The sequence below is a fragment of the Elephantulus edwardii genome, unplaced genomic scaffold, assembly GCF_000299155.1.
Source record: "Elephantulus edwardii isolate Elephantulus edwardi_28Jun2011 unplaced genomic scaffold, EleEdw1.0 scaffold00087, whole genome shotgun sequence".
Taxonomy (NCBI): domain Eukaryota; kingdom Metazoa; phylum Chordata; class Mammalia; order Macroscelidea; family Macroscelididae; genus Elephantulus; species Elephantulus edwardii.
In genome coordinates, this window is record NW_006399837.1 from 6,304,513 (window position 1) to 6,316,558 (window position 12,046).

The 12,046-nt window shown below is 38.7% G+C and overlaps 1 pseudogene; it reads left to right on the top strand.

The window, feature by feature from the left end:
• Window positions 1–11,768, top strand: part of LOC102872582 — a 13,163-nt pseudogene extending 1,395 nt beyond the window's left edge.
• Window positions 11,769–12,046: the final 278 nt, after the last annotated feature.

Consider the following 12,046-nt stretch of genomic DNA (forward strand, 5'->3'; position numbering starts at 1 on the left):
TATATATATATGGTTGTTGTTGTTGTTGTTGTTGTGTACCATCAAGTTGGGACTGACTCATAAATTACACTCCAGCGAGTTTTCAGAGGCAGTAAATAACACAGGAGAAGATTGCCCATCCATCTATGGGGCAGCTGATGGATTCGAACTGCATGCCTTTGGGATTGCATCTCAGCTTCTTACAACGAGTACACAAGAACTCCATAGATGATATAAATGATAGATAAATAGATAGGTAGATGATAGATAGATAGATAGATAATAAAGATATAGATAAAGGTAAATATAGATTTTTTTTCAATATTTTATGTATTCACAAATATGAAAAGCTGAACAACTGGCACAGAAGAACAAAAATTCTGGCTTTGAAGAAGAGTAGGAAGAATTCACCTTAGAAGCAAGGATGGTAAGACTTAGTCTCATATATTTTGGGCATGTTAATAGAAGGAATCAACATCTACAGAAAAACGCCATGCTCCATTGCCGTCCACCATCAAGTGAACCTATGCCGTCTAGTGACCCTATGCACAATAGCTTTGAACCCTCCTGAGCCTCTCTCACTGTCTCTGATACAGCCATCCTCATTACCCAAGTTACTGTGTCAATCAGTCTCATTTGGGGTCTTCCTCTCCTACACTGTCCCTCAACCCTTCCAAGAATAAGATCCTCCTCCAAAGACTAGTCTCTCCAGGCTACATGGCCAAAGTGTGTGAGACAGCCTCAAAATCCTTGCCTCCAAGGAGCAGCTGGGTTTCACTGTCTCCAGGACAGATTTGTTAGTTCTCTTGGCAGTCCATAGTATATGTTCAATACTCTTCTCCAGCACCACAACACAAAGGCAGTGATTCTTCTTCTGTCATTTTTTGTCATTGTCCATATCTCTGATGAGTAGCAAGTAACTGCAAAGACATGGCTTAGACCAGGCACACCTTAGTCTCTAGACTGACATCCTTACTCTTCAGCACTCTGGAATGGTCCCTGACAGAACATTTTCTTAATGCAATTCATCTTTTGATTCCTGACTGCTGATGCCAAGAATGTTGATTGTGGAACTAAGCAAGCTGAAATTGTTAAAAATCTCAATTTCTTCTCCATCGATCAAGATGCTACTAATTAGCTCAGTGGTGAGAATCTTTGTTTTTATAATGTTGAGCTTTAGAACAGAGCAAGGAATTCATGCCAAGTACTGTCAGTTAAAAAGAGGAATACCCTCAATGAGATGGGTTCAACGTAGTGGATCCAACAGCGGGCTCAAAACACAGCAAGGATCACGCGTATGGTGCAGGGCCAAGCAGTGTTTTGTTCTTTTGATCAAAGTGCCGCTATGGAATTGACTAGACAACACATAATAACAACGTTGTAACTGACACTGAAGAAATGTCTCTACTGTACCATCTATGGGGTCGGGGGGAGGGGGGGAACAATCAAAAAAACAAAGCTCCTGGGATTACGTACCACATTTTAATCACCAGAAGGAGATAAGTAGATGGAGCGCTCCTAGGCATAGATATGCACTAAAGTGCTCCTTTGATTCCTAATTAGTTTAAAAATGGTCTTTGCTAATGACCAGTCATCCAGCCAGGCCAGAATGGGATTTTTTTTTTTTTTAGATTGAATTGTCAATAGGTTGCAGTCAGGAGCTTTATAATAAATAGCAAAATAAGAACTTAGGGAGATATTGAGGGGGGAATAAAACCACGACCAGTTGCCATGGTGTCAAATCAGGCTCACGGTGACTCAATGTGCCTTGAGATCGAATGTTCCTCCCACAGCGTCCTCACTAGCTGATTTTTAAAAAGTGGGTCACCAGGCTTTTTTTTTCTTCTGAGGTGCTACTGGATGGGCTTAACTCTCAATCTTTTGTCTAACCGTCTGTATCATCAAAACACACACCGTGCACAACAAGGACCTCTCCAAACTCCTAAAGGGCAAAGACATCAGTTTAAAGGTTAAGGTGCATCTAATCCAAGCCCTGCTCTCTTTAGCGACATCAGATGCACCTGAAAGTGAGACAAGGAAAAAGTAAGAGCAAAGAGGAATCGATGAATTTGAAGAGAGGTGTTGGAGAAGGGTACTGAATTTGTACAAAAACAAGTTTTTCTTGGAAAAATTGCAACTGGCATGCTCCTTAGAGACAAGGATGGTGGAACTCCACCTCTCAAATTTTGGGCATGTTGTCAGGAGGGTTCAGTCCTTAGAGAAAGACTTTAAGGCTGGGAAAGAGACAGAATCAGAGGAAGAGAGAAAGAGCCTCAGCACGATGGACTGAGACAGTGACTGTAACAATGAACTTGAGTGTAACAGAGATGACGAGAATGAAGCAGAAGACGGTAAGGTTCCTATCTATTGTTCACAGGGTCTATGCACCATACAGTTCTTGAAGACACCTAACAACAACTACAACTAGCATTTAAATAATCACAGTTGTTAGTAATTGCCATGTGGTAAAAACATTCACAAGTCAGCTTCGCTTGGATGTTAGTAAATAACAAAGTTCTCTTACAACTTCAAAGCATTCCATTCAAACTGGTCCAACCAGTTAGCTAAGTTGGCTAGCCTGAGTTTGCCAAGCCATAGCCAGTACATACACTTTTCAGTGAGAATGTGTGTACAAGTATACATAAATACACACAGATATTGTGTGTTCAGGACATCTACTATAATAAAGATACCACAAGTGGATAGTATTAACAAGTAGAAACATTCTCTTATAGTTCAAGAAGTTAGAAGTCTGAACTCAGAGTGTCAACTCTAGGAGGTTTTGGGGTTTTTTTTTTCACTCTGCCAAGTCTTGTCTGAAATATCTTCATCTCTTTGCACTGTGTGGAAGTCCAACATTCCTTAGACTTCCCCATGTGTCTTGGAATCAGCTTTTTCCTCTCCCTGGGATGTCCACCAATGACAGGTCCGAAGGGCATGTTCTGCTCTGGGTTCTTCTTGCTTGGTAGTGCCAAGGTTTCCCCCTTCCCCTCTTGCTTCTCTCTCCTTTTAGCTTGAAAATCCCTATGAACATCCAAAAACTTCTCCAACAGGGTAAAAAGGGAGGCCACAGACTGGGAAAAAATTTTTGGTAATGGCATGTCTGATAAGGGACTTCTTTCTAGAATTTATAAAATACTAGAGCACCACAAGAAGATAAAGGTAAACAACCTAATTGAAAAATGGGCACAGGATATGAACAGACACTTCACCAAAGACGACATTCAGATACAAACAAACACCATGAAGAAATATTCAAAATCCCTACCTCTAAAAGATGCAAATCAAAACAACTTTGAGATATCATCTCGCCCCAGTAAGAATAGCAAAATTTAACAGAACAGTAAACATCAATTGCTGGCAAGGTTGTAAAGAAACTGGAACCCTTATTTACTGTTCGTGGAAGTGTAAAATGGAAGGCAGTATGGCACTTTCTCAAAAAGTTTCAAATAGAAATACCATTTGACCCAGCAATTCCACTACTGGGAATACACCCCAAAGAGACCATAACTGATATTTAAGCAGATATATGCACACCCATGTTTATCATGGCTTTGTTCACAATAGCAAAGAGTTGGAAACAACCTAAGTGCCTATCAACAAATGAATGGATGGAGAAGTTGTGGTATATTCACACAATGGAGTACTACACTGCATTGAAAAACAAGGAACTCATGCAATATTATTCAAAATGGGTGACCCTGGAGGACATTATGCTGAGTGAAGTATCTCAGTCACAAAAGGACAAATACTGCATAGTGCCACTATTATAAAATGGGACAGACATCAGGATTGGGGGGAGACTGAGAAAGATGGGATAAATTATGTATACTGCATTGAAACAGATGAAAGAGAAAACTGTTTAAAAGGGATATGTGATTAGTTACTATTGTATGACAGGAGTCCAGAATGAAAGCTGCATAGTGGAGTGGACCTGGAGGGGAGGGATTGCAAAACAATGAAAGAATTTTTCTTATACTTTTCAAAGAGAAGAGCAAACTAGGGGGAGGGGGAGGCAGGGAGAAAATACAGCAATGAATGAATGGAAATCCAAAGTCTCTGTAAACTTTCATTAAAATTAATAACAAAAAATAGAACAGGGACTAGAAAAAAAATGAGCTGGGATTTGGATGAGATGATGAGGATGGTACAGGACAGAGCAAGGTTCCCATCTGATGGTCACAGGGCCCCGACAAGTCGTAGTCACCTTGATGGGAACTAGTAACAGCAATACCTGCGTCATAGAAGTGAGTCCTGGTGGTCCAGTCCACAGAGAGCCGTGTTATTGAACCAACGATGGCGCTTCTCTCCAAGTTCAAATCTACCAGTTAGACAAAGATAGGCCGTCACCTTCTGTGTAATTTACCTCCTTGAGATTCATGTCAATTACCCCAGGTCTTAGAAAGTGACTTACTATGTTTCTGAAATATTAAACCAATGATTGAAGAATTTCCTCTGATTTCCTCAAGAAATCAAGGAAGCTGTGTATGTGAATACCTTACGATTTCCACATGAGAGAAAATGGGTCATCTCCATAATATGGAGAAATACAGAAAAGGCAGAAACTACTGATTTTGTTAACAAGTGTTAAATAAAAGGTCAAAGCTAAATTAGTGGGTGGATTGTGTCCACTTATTCAAAGTCCCACTCTATTCATTATAGCCACCAAATAATGTTTGTAAGTTTAAGTAAAAGTCTCATTTCCCAAAGTTTTCTTCATTAATCTCTTTGGTTTGCTGTTCCCAAAGATGTATTATCCCTTTTACATTCAGACAAGCTGCTGGGTTTTGCATGCAACATTACAGTGGGTCACTGTTACCGGAAAAGCAAAACTAGCAATTTTTGGAAATAAAATTAATTAACCAATTAAAAGCTGTGACATTTGTTTTGATGATAGAAAATTAGAATGAAACTGGATGGAATTTAGCTGACTCAATTTTCATAAATAACTAATACAAACCTAAAAAGTTGTATCACTAACTGTTTTGGAGTTACTATGTTAGAAGTAGACAGTAGTGTGTGGATGAGAGTTAAAGTCCTTGTTTAAAAATTACCCAAAGAGTAGATTTTTAAAGAAAAATCCTCCATGTGGACCAGGATATAGGATATCTGTTCCATAAAACAAACCCTAATTTTTAAAAACTGATGGAAAAATAATTTGAAAGTCTGATTGTATAGATTAAAAAAATGGCTAAATCAAATACACAACCAGGAGAGGACAAAATAGATGAATGGGACCTTCTAAAAATCAAATCCCTATGCACATCCAAAAACTTCTCCAAAAGGGTAAAAAGGGAAGCCACAGACTGGGAAAAATACTTGGTAATGACATGCCAGACAAGGGACTTATATCTAGAATTTATAAAATACTGGAGCACCACCACAATATCCCTTGCTCTAATGGGGGAGGGGGGCGGGGAGAGGGGTGCAACAATGAATGGATGGAATTCTAAAATCTCTGTAGATATTTATTGAAATGAAAAATAAAGAAATTTTTAAAAAAAGATTTTACATTCATGTTTAGAATTTGTAGGCAAAAGTTAAAATCTTGGTACAAAAATCTTGAATCAGAAAATAAATTGTATTGGGGAAAAAACTTGTACTTTTAAAAAAAAATCCCTTGCTCTAAGAGAGATGCAAATCAAAACAACTAGGAGATATCATCTCACCTCAGTAAGAAGAGGAAAATTTAACGGAACAGCAAACATCAAATGCTGGTGAGGTTGTGGAGAAACTGGAACCCTTACTTACTGTTGGTGGGAGTGCAAAATTGTGCAACCGCTATGAAAGGCAGTATGGCACTTTCTCAAAAAGTTGCAAAGAGAAATACCTGGTACAACCACTCTGGAAGGCAGTTAGGCATTTCCTCAAAAAAACTGACCATAGAAATTCCATATGACCCAGCTATTCCACTGCTCGGAGTATGTTGTTGTTGTTAAGTGCCGTCGAGTCACGGGTGACTCATAGCGACCCTATGAAGGAGAGTCCTCGACGCTGCTTGCAGTATACCCTGAGAAAATTAGAAATGAGACACCAACAGAGATTTGTACACTGGTGTTGAATAGCAGCATTATTCACCATCACAAGAATACACAAATAGCCCAAATGTCCAAATGTCTCAATGGATAGAGAAACTGTGGCACATTGACATGATGGAATACTACACAACACGCAGGAGCAATGATTTAGAAAAGTATTGCGTAACTTGGGAGGGACTGGAGAGCATTATGCTGAGTGAACTAACTCAGTCCCGTAAGGACACATACTGTATAAATCATTATTGTAGAAATAGAAAGATAACTATTAAAACAGATATGAGAATCCAAAGGGGTTGGGGAGGATAGAAGCAGATTAGTGAGGGTGAACAGAGAGGTAATCATAGGGTCTCACAATCTGATGTGTAGAGGGAAGGGGTGGTTAAAAGAAATGGCAAAGATCCAGTGTCAAAAAAATGTATACAAACTTTGTAAGTAAACCAGTATAAGATAAAAATTTATTTTTTTAAATAAAAGACAAATTACCTGGTGGCCTAGTGAGAAAAAAAAAAGAAATACCATTTGATCCAGCAATTCGACTACTGGGAATATACCCCAAAGAAACCATAACTGCCACTCAAGCAGATACATGCACACCCTGTTTACTGCAACTTTCTTTGCAATAGCAAAGAGCTGAAAACAACCCAAGTACCCATCAACAAACAAATAGATAGAGAAGCTCTGATATATTCACACAATGGAATCCTATGCAGAATTGAAAAACAAGGAACTCATGAAATATTATGCAAAATGGATGACTCTGGAGAACATTATGCTGAGTGAAATATCTGTCACAAAAGGACAAATATTGCATAGGGCCACTGTTGTAAAACAGGACATCTGGGTTGAGGGAAGACAGAGAAGGAGGGGAGGAATGATGTATACTGCATTGAAACAGATAAGTGACAGAACTGTTTAAAAGGGATATATGATTACGTATTATTGTCATGACAGGAGTACAGAGTGAAGGCTGCACAGTGGAGTGGAGTTGGGGGGAAGGATTGCATAACAATGAAAGAGTTTTTCTTTTACTTTTCAAGGAGACGATTGAAGGGGGGAAGGGGTAGGCAGGGAGTAAAGTACAACAATGAATAACTGGAAACCCTAAGTCCCTGTAAATTTTAATTAAAATTAATAAAAAAATGGCTCAATCAAATCAAGCTTTCATAAACTAATCTTCACTCAATGGCATTTTAGCAAAAAATCAAAGTATAGATTTCTTAGTTCTAATTAATCTTGCCGTGATGCTTAATGATATTGAAAATTTTTCTATCTGATATTTTTGTCTTTGAAACATAAGTTTGACATTTTTTTCAGTCTCTTGTCCTCATTTAATTGAGCAGTTGTTTTGAAATGCAATGATACCACTTCTATCCTGATTTTAAATGACATTTAAAATTGCAAGAGATGAGTAAACTGGCATTGTGAACTAAATGATGATATTATAAAGGTTAACATTATTCATTACTGAACTAATCAGGCTAATTGCCTTCTCAGAAATCTAGATGTGAATGTACTATAGAGGGGACAGTTTATTCTTGTATAGCTAATGCTACGTTTGGAATTTAATCAGCAATTTCATTATGTGCTCAGATTCAACCTCCAAGTTCAGGCATTCTCTGTGGGCAAAATCATTAGGGGAGTTGCAAAATTCCAAGCTTGCTTTCCCCAAGGAATTTTCAACTTTTGCTGCGGAAATAACGTGACCTAATTGCCATGGAACTTCTGTTATAGAAAAAAAGTAAAAAGCATAGGTCTCAGTCACTGAGTCTCAAAGGGACCGTCTCAACAAGGTAGAAACCACCCAGGACCACTGAAAGGCCTTGAAATCCCTATGTCCACAAGCTATACTGCTCATGACTCTGTTTTCAACTTTGTCATAAAATGCATTGCCTAGTATAAGTCAAGTGCATGTTTTCTCATGCCTTGGATTGCCAATAAATATAGTTGCTGTTTTCAAGTAAGGTTGAGTCTGCTCTAACTTATAGGGTTGCAACCAGCGAATAAGGATAACAGAAGAAGAATTGATGCCATTGAGCTGTGGTGTAAGAGAAGAACACCCAAGAGAACAAACAGATAGGTCTTGGCGAGGGTGCAGTCGGAGTGTTCTTTGGAGGTAAGAAGGATGCGAATTTTCCTCACATACACTGAGCATGTGGCTAGGAGGGGCAACTCCTTAGAGAGGGACATGATGCTGCGAAGGGTGGAGGGTTAACGATTGAGAGGAAGACCCTAGATCAGGTGGACTGACATGGTGACTGTCATATAAACTCTTGTGTGCCAGGTAGTGTGAAGATGGCCCAGGACAGAAGAAGGGTCTAAGCTGTCCACCTTTCAGTTAACAGATGATAGCAAAATTTTGCCCTGCTCAAAAGCCTCTGAATATCTTACAGACTGCTAAAAGGACAAATGAACACGGGAAAAGGTGCAGCCAAGGCACTCGTTGGTCTCACATACTTTGGATATGTTGTTAGGAGGGGCTAGTCCTTGGAAAAGGACATCATGCTTGAAAAGGTAGAAGGAAGGAGAGGGAAACATTCAATGAGATGGATTGACCCAGTGACTGCATCAGTGAGTATGTCAAAGATGATGAGGACGGCACAGGATAGGTCAGGGTTCAGATTCACTGTTCACTGGACTGCCTGGAGTCATAGTTGACTCAACAGCACTTAACACAACCAGAATCTCTGATAGAATGATTAAAGGCACTCCTATAAGATCTAATCTTGTGATTGTTGCATTGTAGAGATTCAAGGAAAAATGGATATTACTAAGAAGAGAAGTATAAAGTCTCTGAGTCGAAAAATAAGCAGTCTTTCTTGTAATAAAGTCATTACTAACTCATAGAAATCCTATAGGACAGTGTCAAGTTTAGTTTAGTTTAACACACTCACAGAAACCCTTCAGGGTAACGTAAAGCTTCCCCATACGTTTTCCGGGGATGTAAACTTTCCAAGAGCAGATTGTCACATCTCGCTCACATGGAGTGACTAGTGTGTTTGAAGCACAGCCAACCACAGCTCAGCTTTTAGAAAAGCACGTAAACACAAAGCTAGAAGGGCTCCTATTCTTATAACAAGGCACTAACATTTGGGGGCTTTTAAACTGTATTATATAGATAATCTAGGTGGAGGCAGGAGTGCCATCTACTTCCTAAACAACTTTCCTCTGGAATCTCTAGGAACTTTGAGAAACGAGGATTGTTATAGAAAGGCGTCGGGTCTTTTGTTCACAGAGTCACTATGAATCATGCTTGACTTGACAACAATAACAGCGGTTCCTCACTGTTACAGGGGCTCTAAGGCTGACAGAGAGTTTTGTTTACAAGTAAAGCAACTTCTAGATACAACTTTTCTTGTGAACTTCAGTCACCATGGACATAAAATGTCTTAAGCTGTAAACCATGTGCAAGCATGCCAACCACAGATCTTCTACTTGGAAATGTTACTTGCAGAGGGAAATAGAGCCCTTGGCAGGAATAAACCTCATGTTAGATGTTAAATTTTACTTTTATCTAGATGCCCAATTTTTGTTTTCCATCCGTCATTCATTACTCGCACTCTTGAGGGTGAACTTTCTTGAGAAACATAAAAAGACTGTCTTCTGATGGCGTGTAAAAACTGGTCACTGATCTAAAACACCAGCCTCCTTCGACAGCACTCTGTTGAGCTCAGATCCATCAGTAGAGAAGCTGTGTCATAGACAAGGAACCGATGCCCTGCTTTCTCACTATTCTCAGGGTGGACAATTGGACCTGCCTGGTGCCAGAAACTTAAGGTTTTTTTGATGTTTGTCACAGATGATAAGCTTGCATAGAAAATGCTATTGTGACATGTGTCAAGAGGGAAAGATAATTTAGAATACACACACCTGAAACACTGGCACACAAAGCCTGGTATTGTTAATATTGACAACTGTCTGTTAGTGAGGTAGCTCTGATGGCCGAGTGGTAAGGAATTTCACTGCCTACCCAAAGGCTCTTGGTTAGATAAGCAACCTCCTCCCATGTCATTTGCTGCCTTTAACAATCCGCTGGAGGGTCAGCTATGAGTCGGTTCCAACTCAAGGGTACACAAGAACAGCAACATCTCTCAGAAGACTGCCTAGAAGAGTTTTTAAAAATTGTATACTAATGAAGGAATTTTTTTTTTTCTCTCTCTCTGGAGGGGGAAGCGAGCTGGTGGGGAGGGGTGGGCAGGGAGAAAATTGCTGCAATGAATGAATGGAAATCCAAAACCTCTGTAAAAAAAAATAAATAAATAAAAATAAAAAATAAAAAAAATTTTAAAATGGAATTTCAGATAAAAATCATAGGAATTTGAACCCAAGAATAATTCAGGAAAACAATGCAAGAATGGAATGATGAAATAAGCAGACAACTAGACACTAAAACCAAATAAACAAACAAAACTCTAAGAGATGATGAGGATTAAAGACTAAACATCAGAAGTAGGTAACTATGGAAGAACATAGACATAGACTCAAGAAAGAAAGAATCTGTTTCTTTTACTTTTCAAAGAGAAGAACAAACTGCAGGGGAAGGGTGGGCAGGGAGAAAAGTGCAACAATAACAATGGATAGAAATCCAAAGTCTCTGTAAACTTTCATTAAAATTCATAACAATAAAAAAAATTTTTAAAGAAATAATCAGTAAAATAGAAGATACATTTCTTGATACTAATCTGTTTGAAGAACAATCAGAAAATATGATGAAGAAAGTTTAAGAGATGAATGAACTACTATCAAAAGGAAAAATTTGTGCATTATTTGAAATCCAGAAGAGAAGGAGGAGGAGGGAAAGCACAGAAAATATTTCTAAAGATTTATTAATGTCAAATTTCTCTAATATTATGAAATAAAATCAACTTTCCAGGGATGAAGCTCAACAAACCCTATAAGGGGCAGACCTCACAGTAAAGGTACCAGGGGCCCCATCTCTGCACTCTCTGTAATCCAGCTTGAAGACCTCTCAGCGTGGCCAAGCCGTAAACTGTCTTCGTACCTTACAGACATAGTGAAGAAGGGGTCCACTGTGGCTGGAATTCGAGGTACCAGTACAGTTGTGCTTGGAGTTGGGAGAAAAAAATCTATTGCCAAACATCAAGATGAAAGAACTGTGAGGGAAATTTGTGGCCTTGATGACCACATCTGTATGGCTTTTGCAGGACTAATTGTTGACACTAGAGTAGTAATAAACAGAGCCCTTGTGGAGTTCCAGAGTCATAAACTTACAGTGGAAGACCCAGTCACTGTAGACTATATAAGCCACTTCACAACAACTGTAAAGCAGAAATATACTCAGAACGATGGAAGAAGATCATTTGATATTTGTGCCTTAATTATAGGCTTTTATGATGATGATATCACAAGATTGTATCAGACATATCTCTCATACCTATCATGCTTGGAAAGCAAATGCAAAAACTCTAAGTATGAAAACTGTCAGAGAATATCTAGAAAAGAATTACACAGAAGATGCTATGGCAAACAACAACGATGCCATCAAATTAGCAGTAAGAGCTTTGCTATAAATTGTTTAATCTGGTGGGGAAAAAAACATAGAACTTGCTATAATAATTAAAAAGTCAACTTTTGAAGATGTTTAGTGCTAAAGAAATTGAACTACAAGGAGCTAAATTAAAAAAGGAAAAAGAAGAAGCAGAGATGAAAAAACCAGAGAAGATGGTTTCAATTATTAGGACAGACGCTGAGGGTTTTCAATGTCTTGTTACATTATTTAGAATTATTCAGTGACATTTTAGAGGAAATAAGTTACTTTGCAGCATTAAATTTGATAGTTATATACTATTTTGAGACTATTTTATTTATGGCATGCAGTGTTACCCTGCTCTGTTCTGACGACTGCCTCTTGGTGCAAGTATAGGTTTCACATTAGCACAATCAAGTGTTCTGGGATTCCCATTCTTCTCAGAGCCAGCCAGTTTGTTATGATCCACACAGTCAAATGCCTTTGCATAATCAATGAAACACAGATAGACATTCTTCTGGTAGTCCCTGCTTTCAGCTAAGAT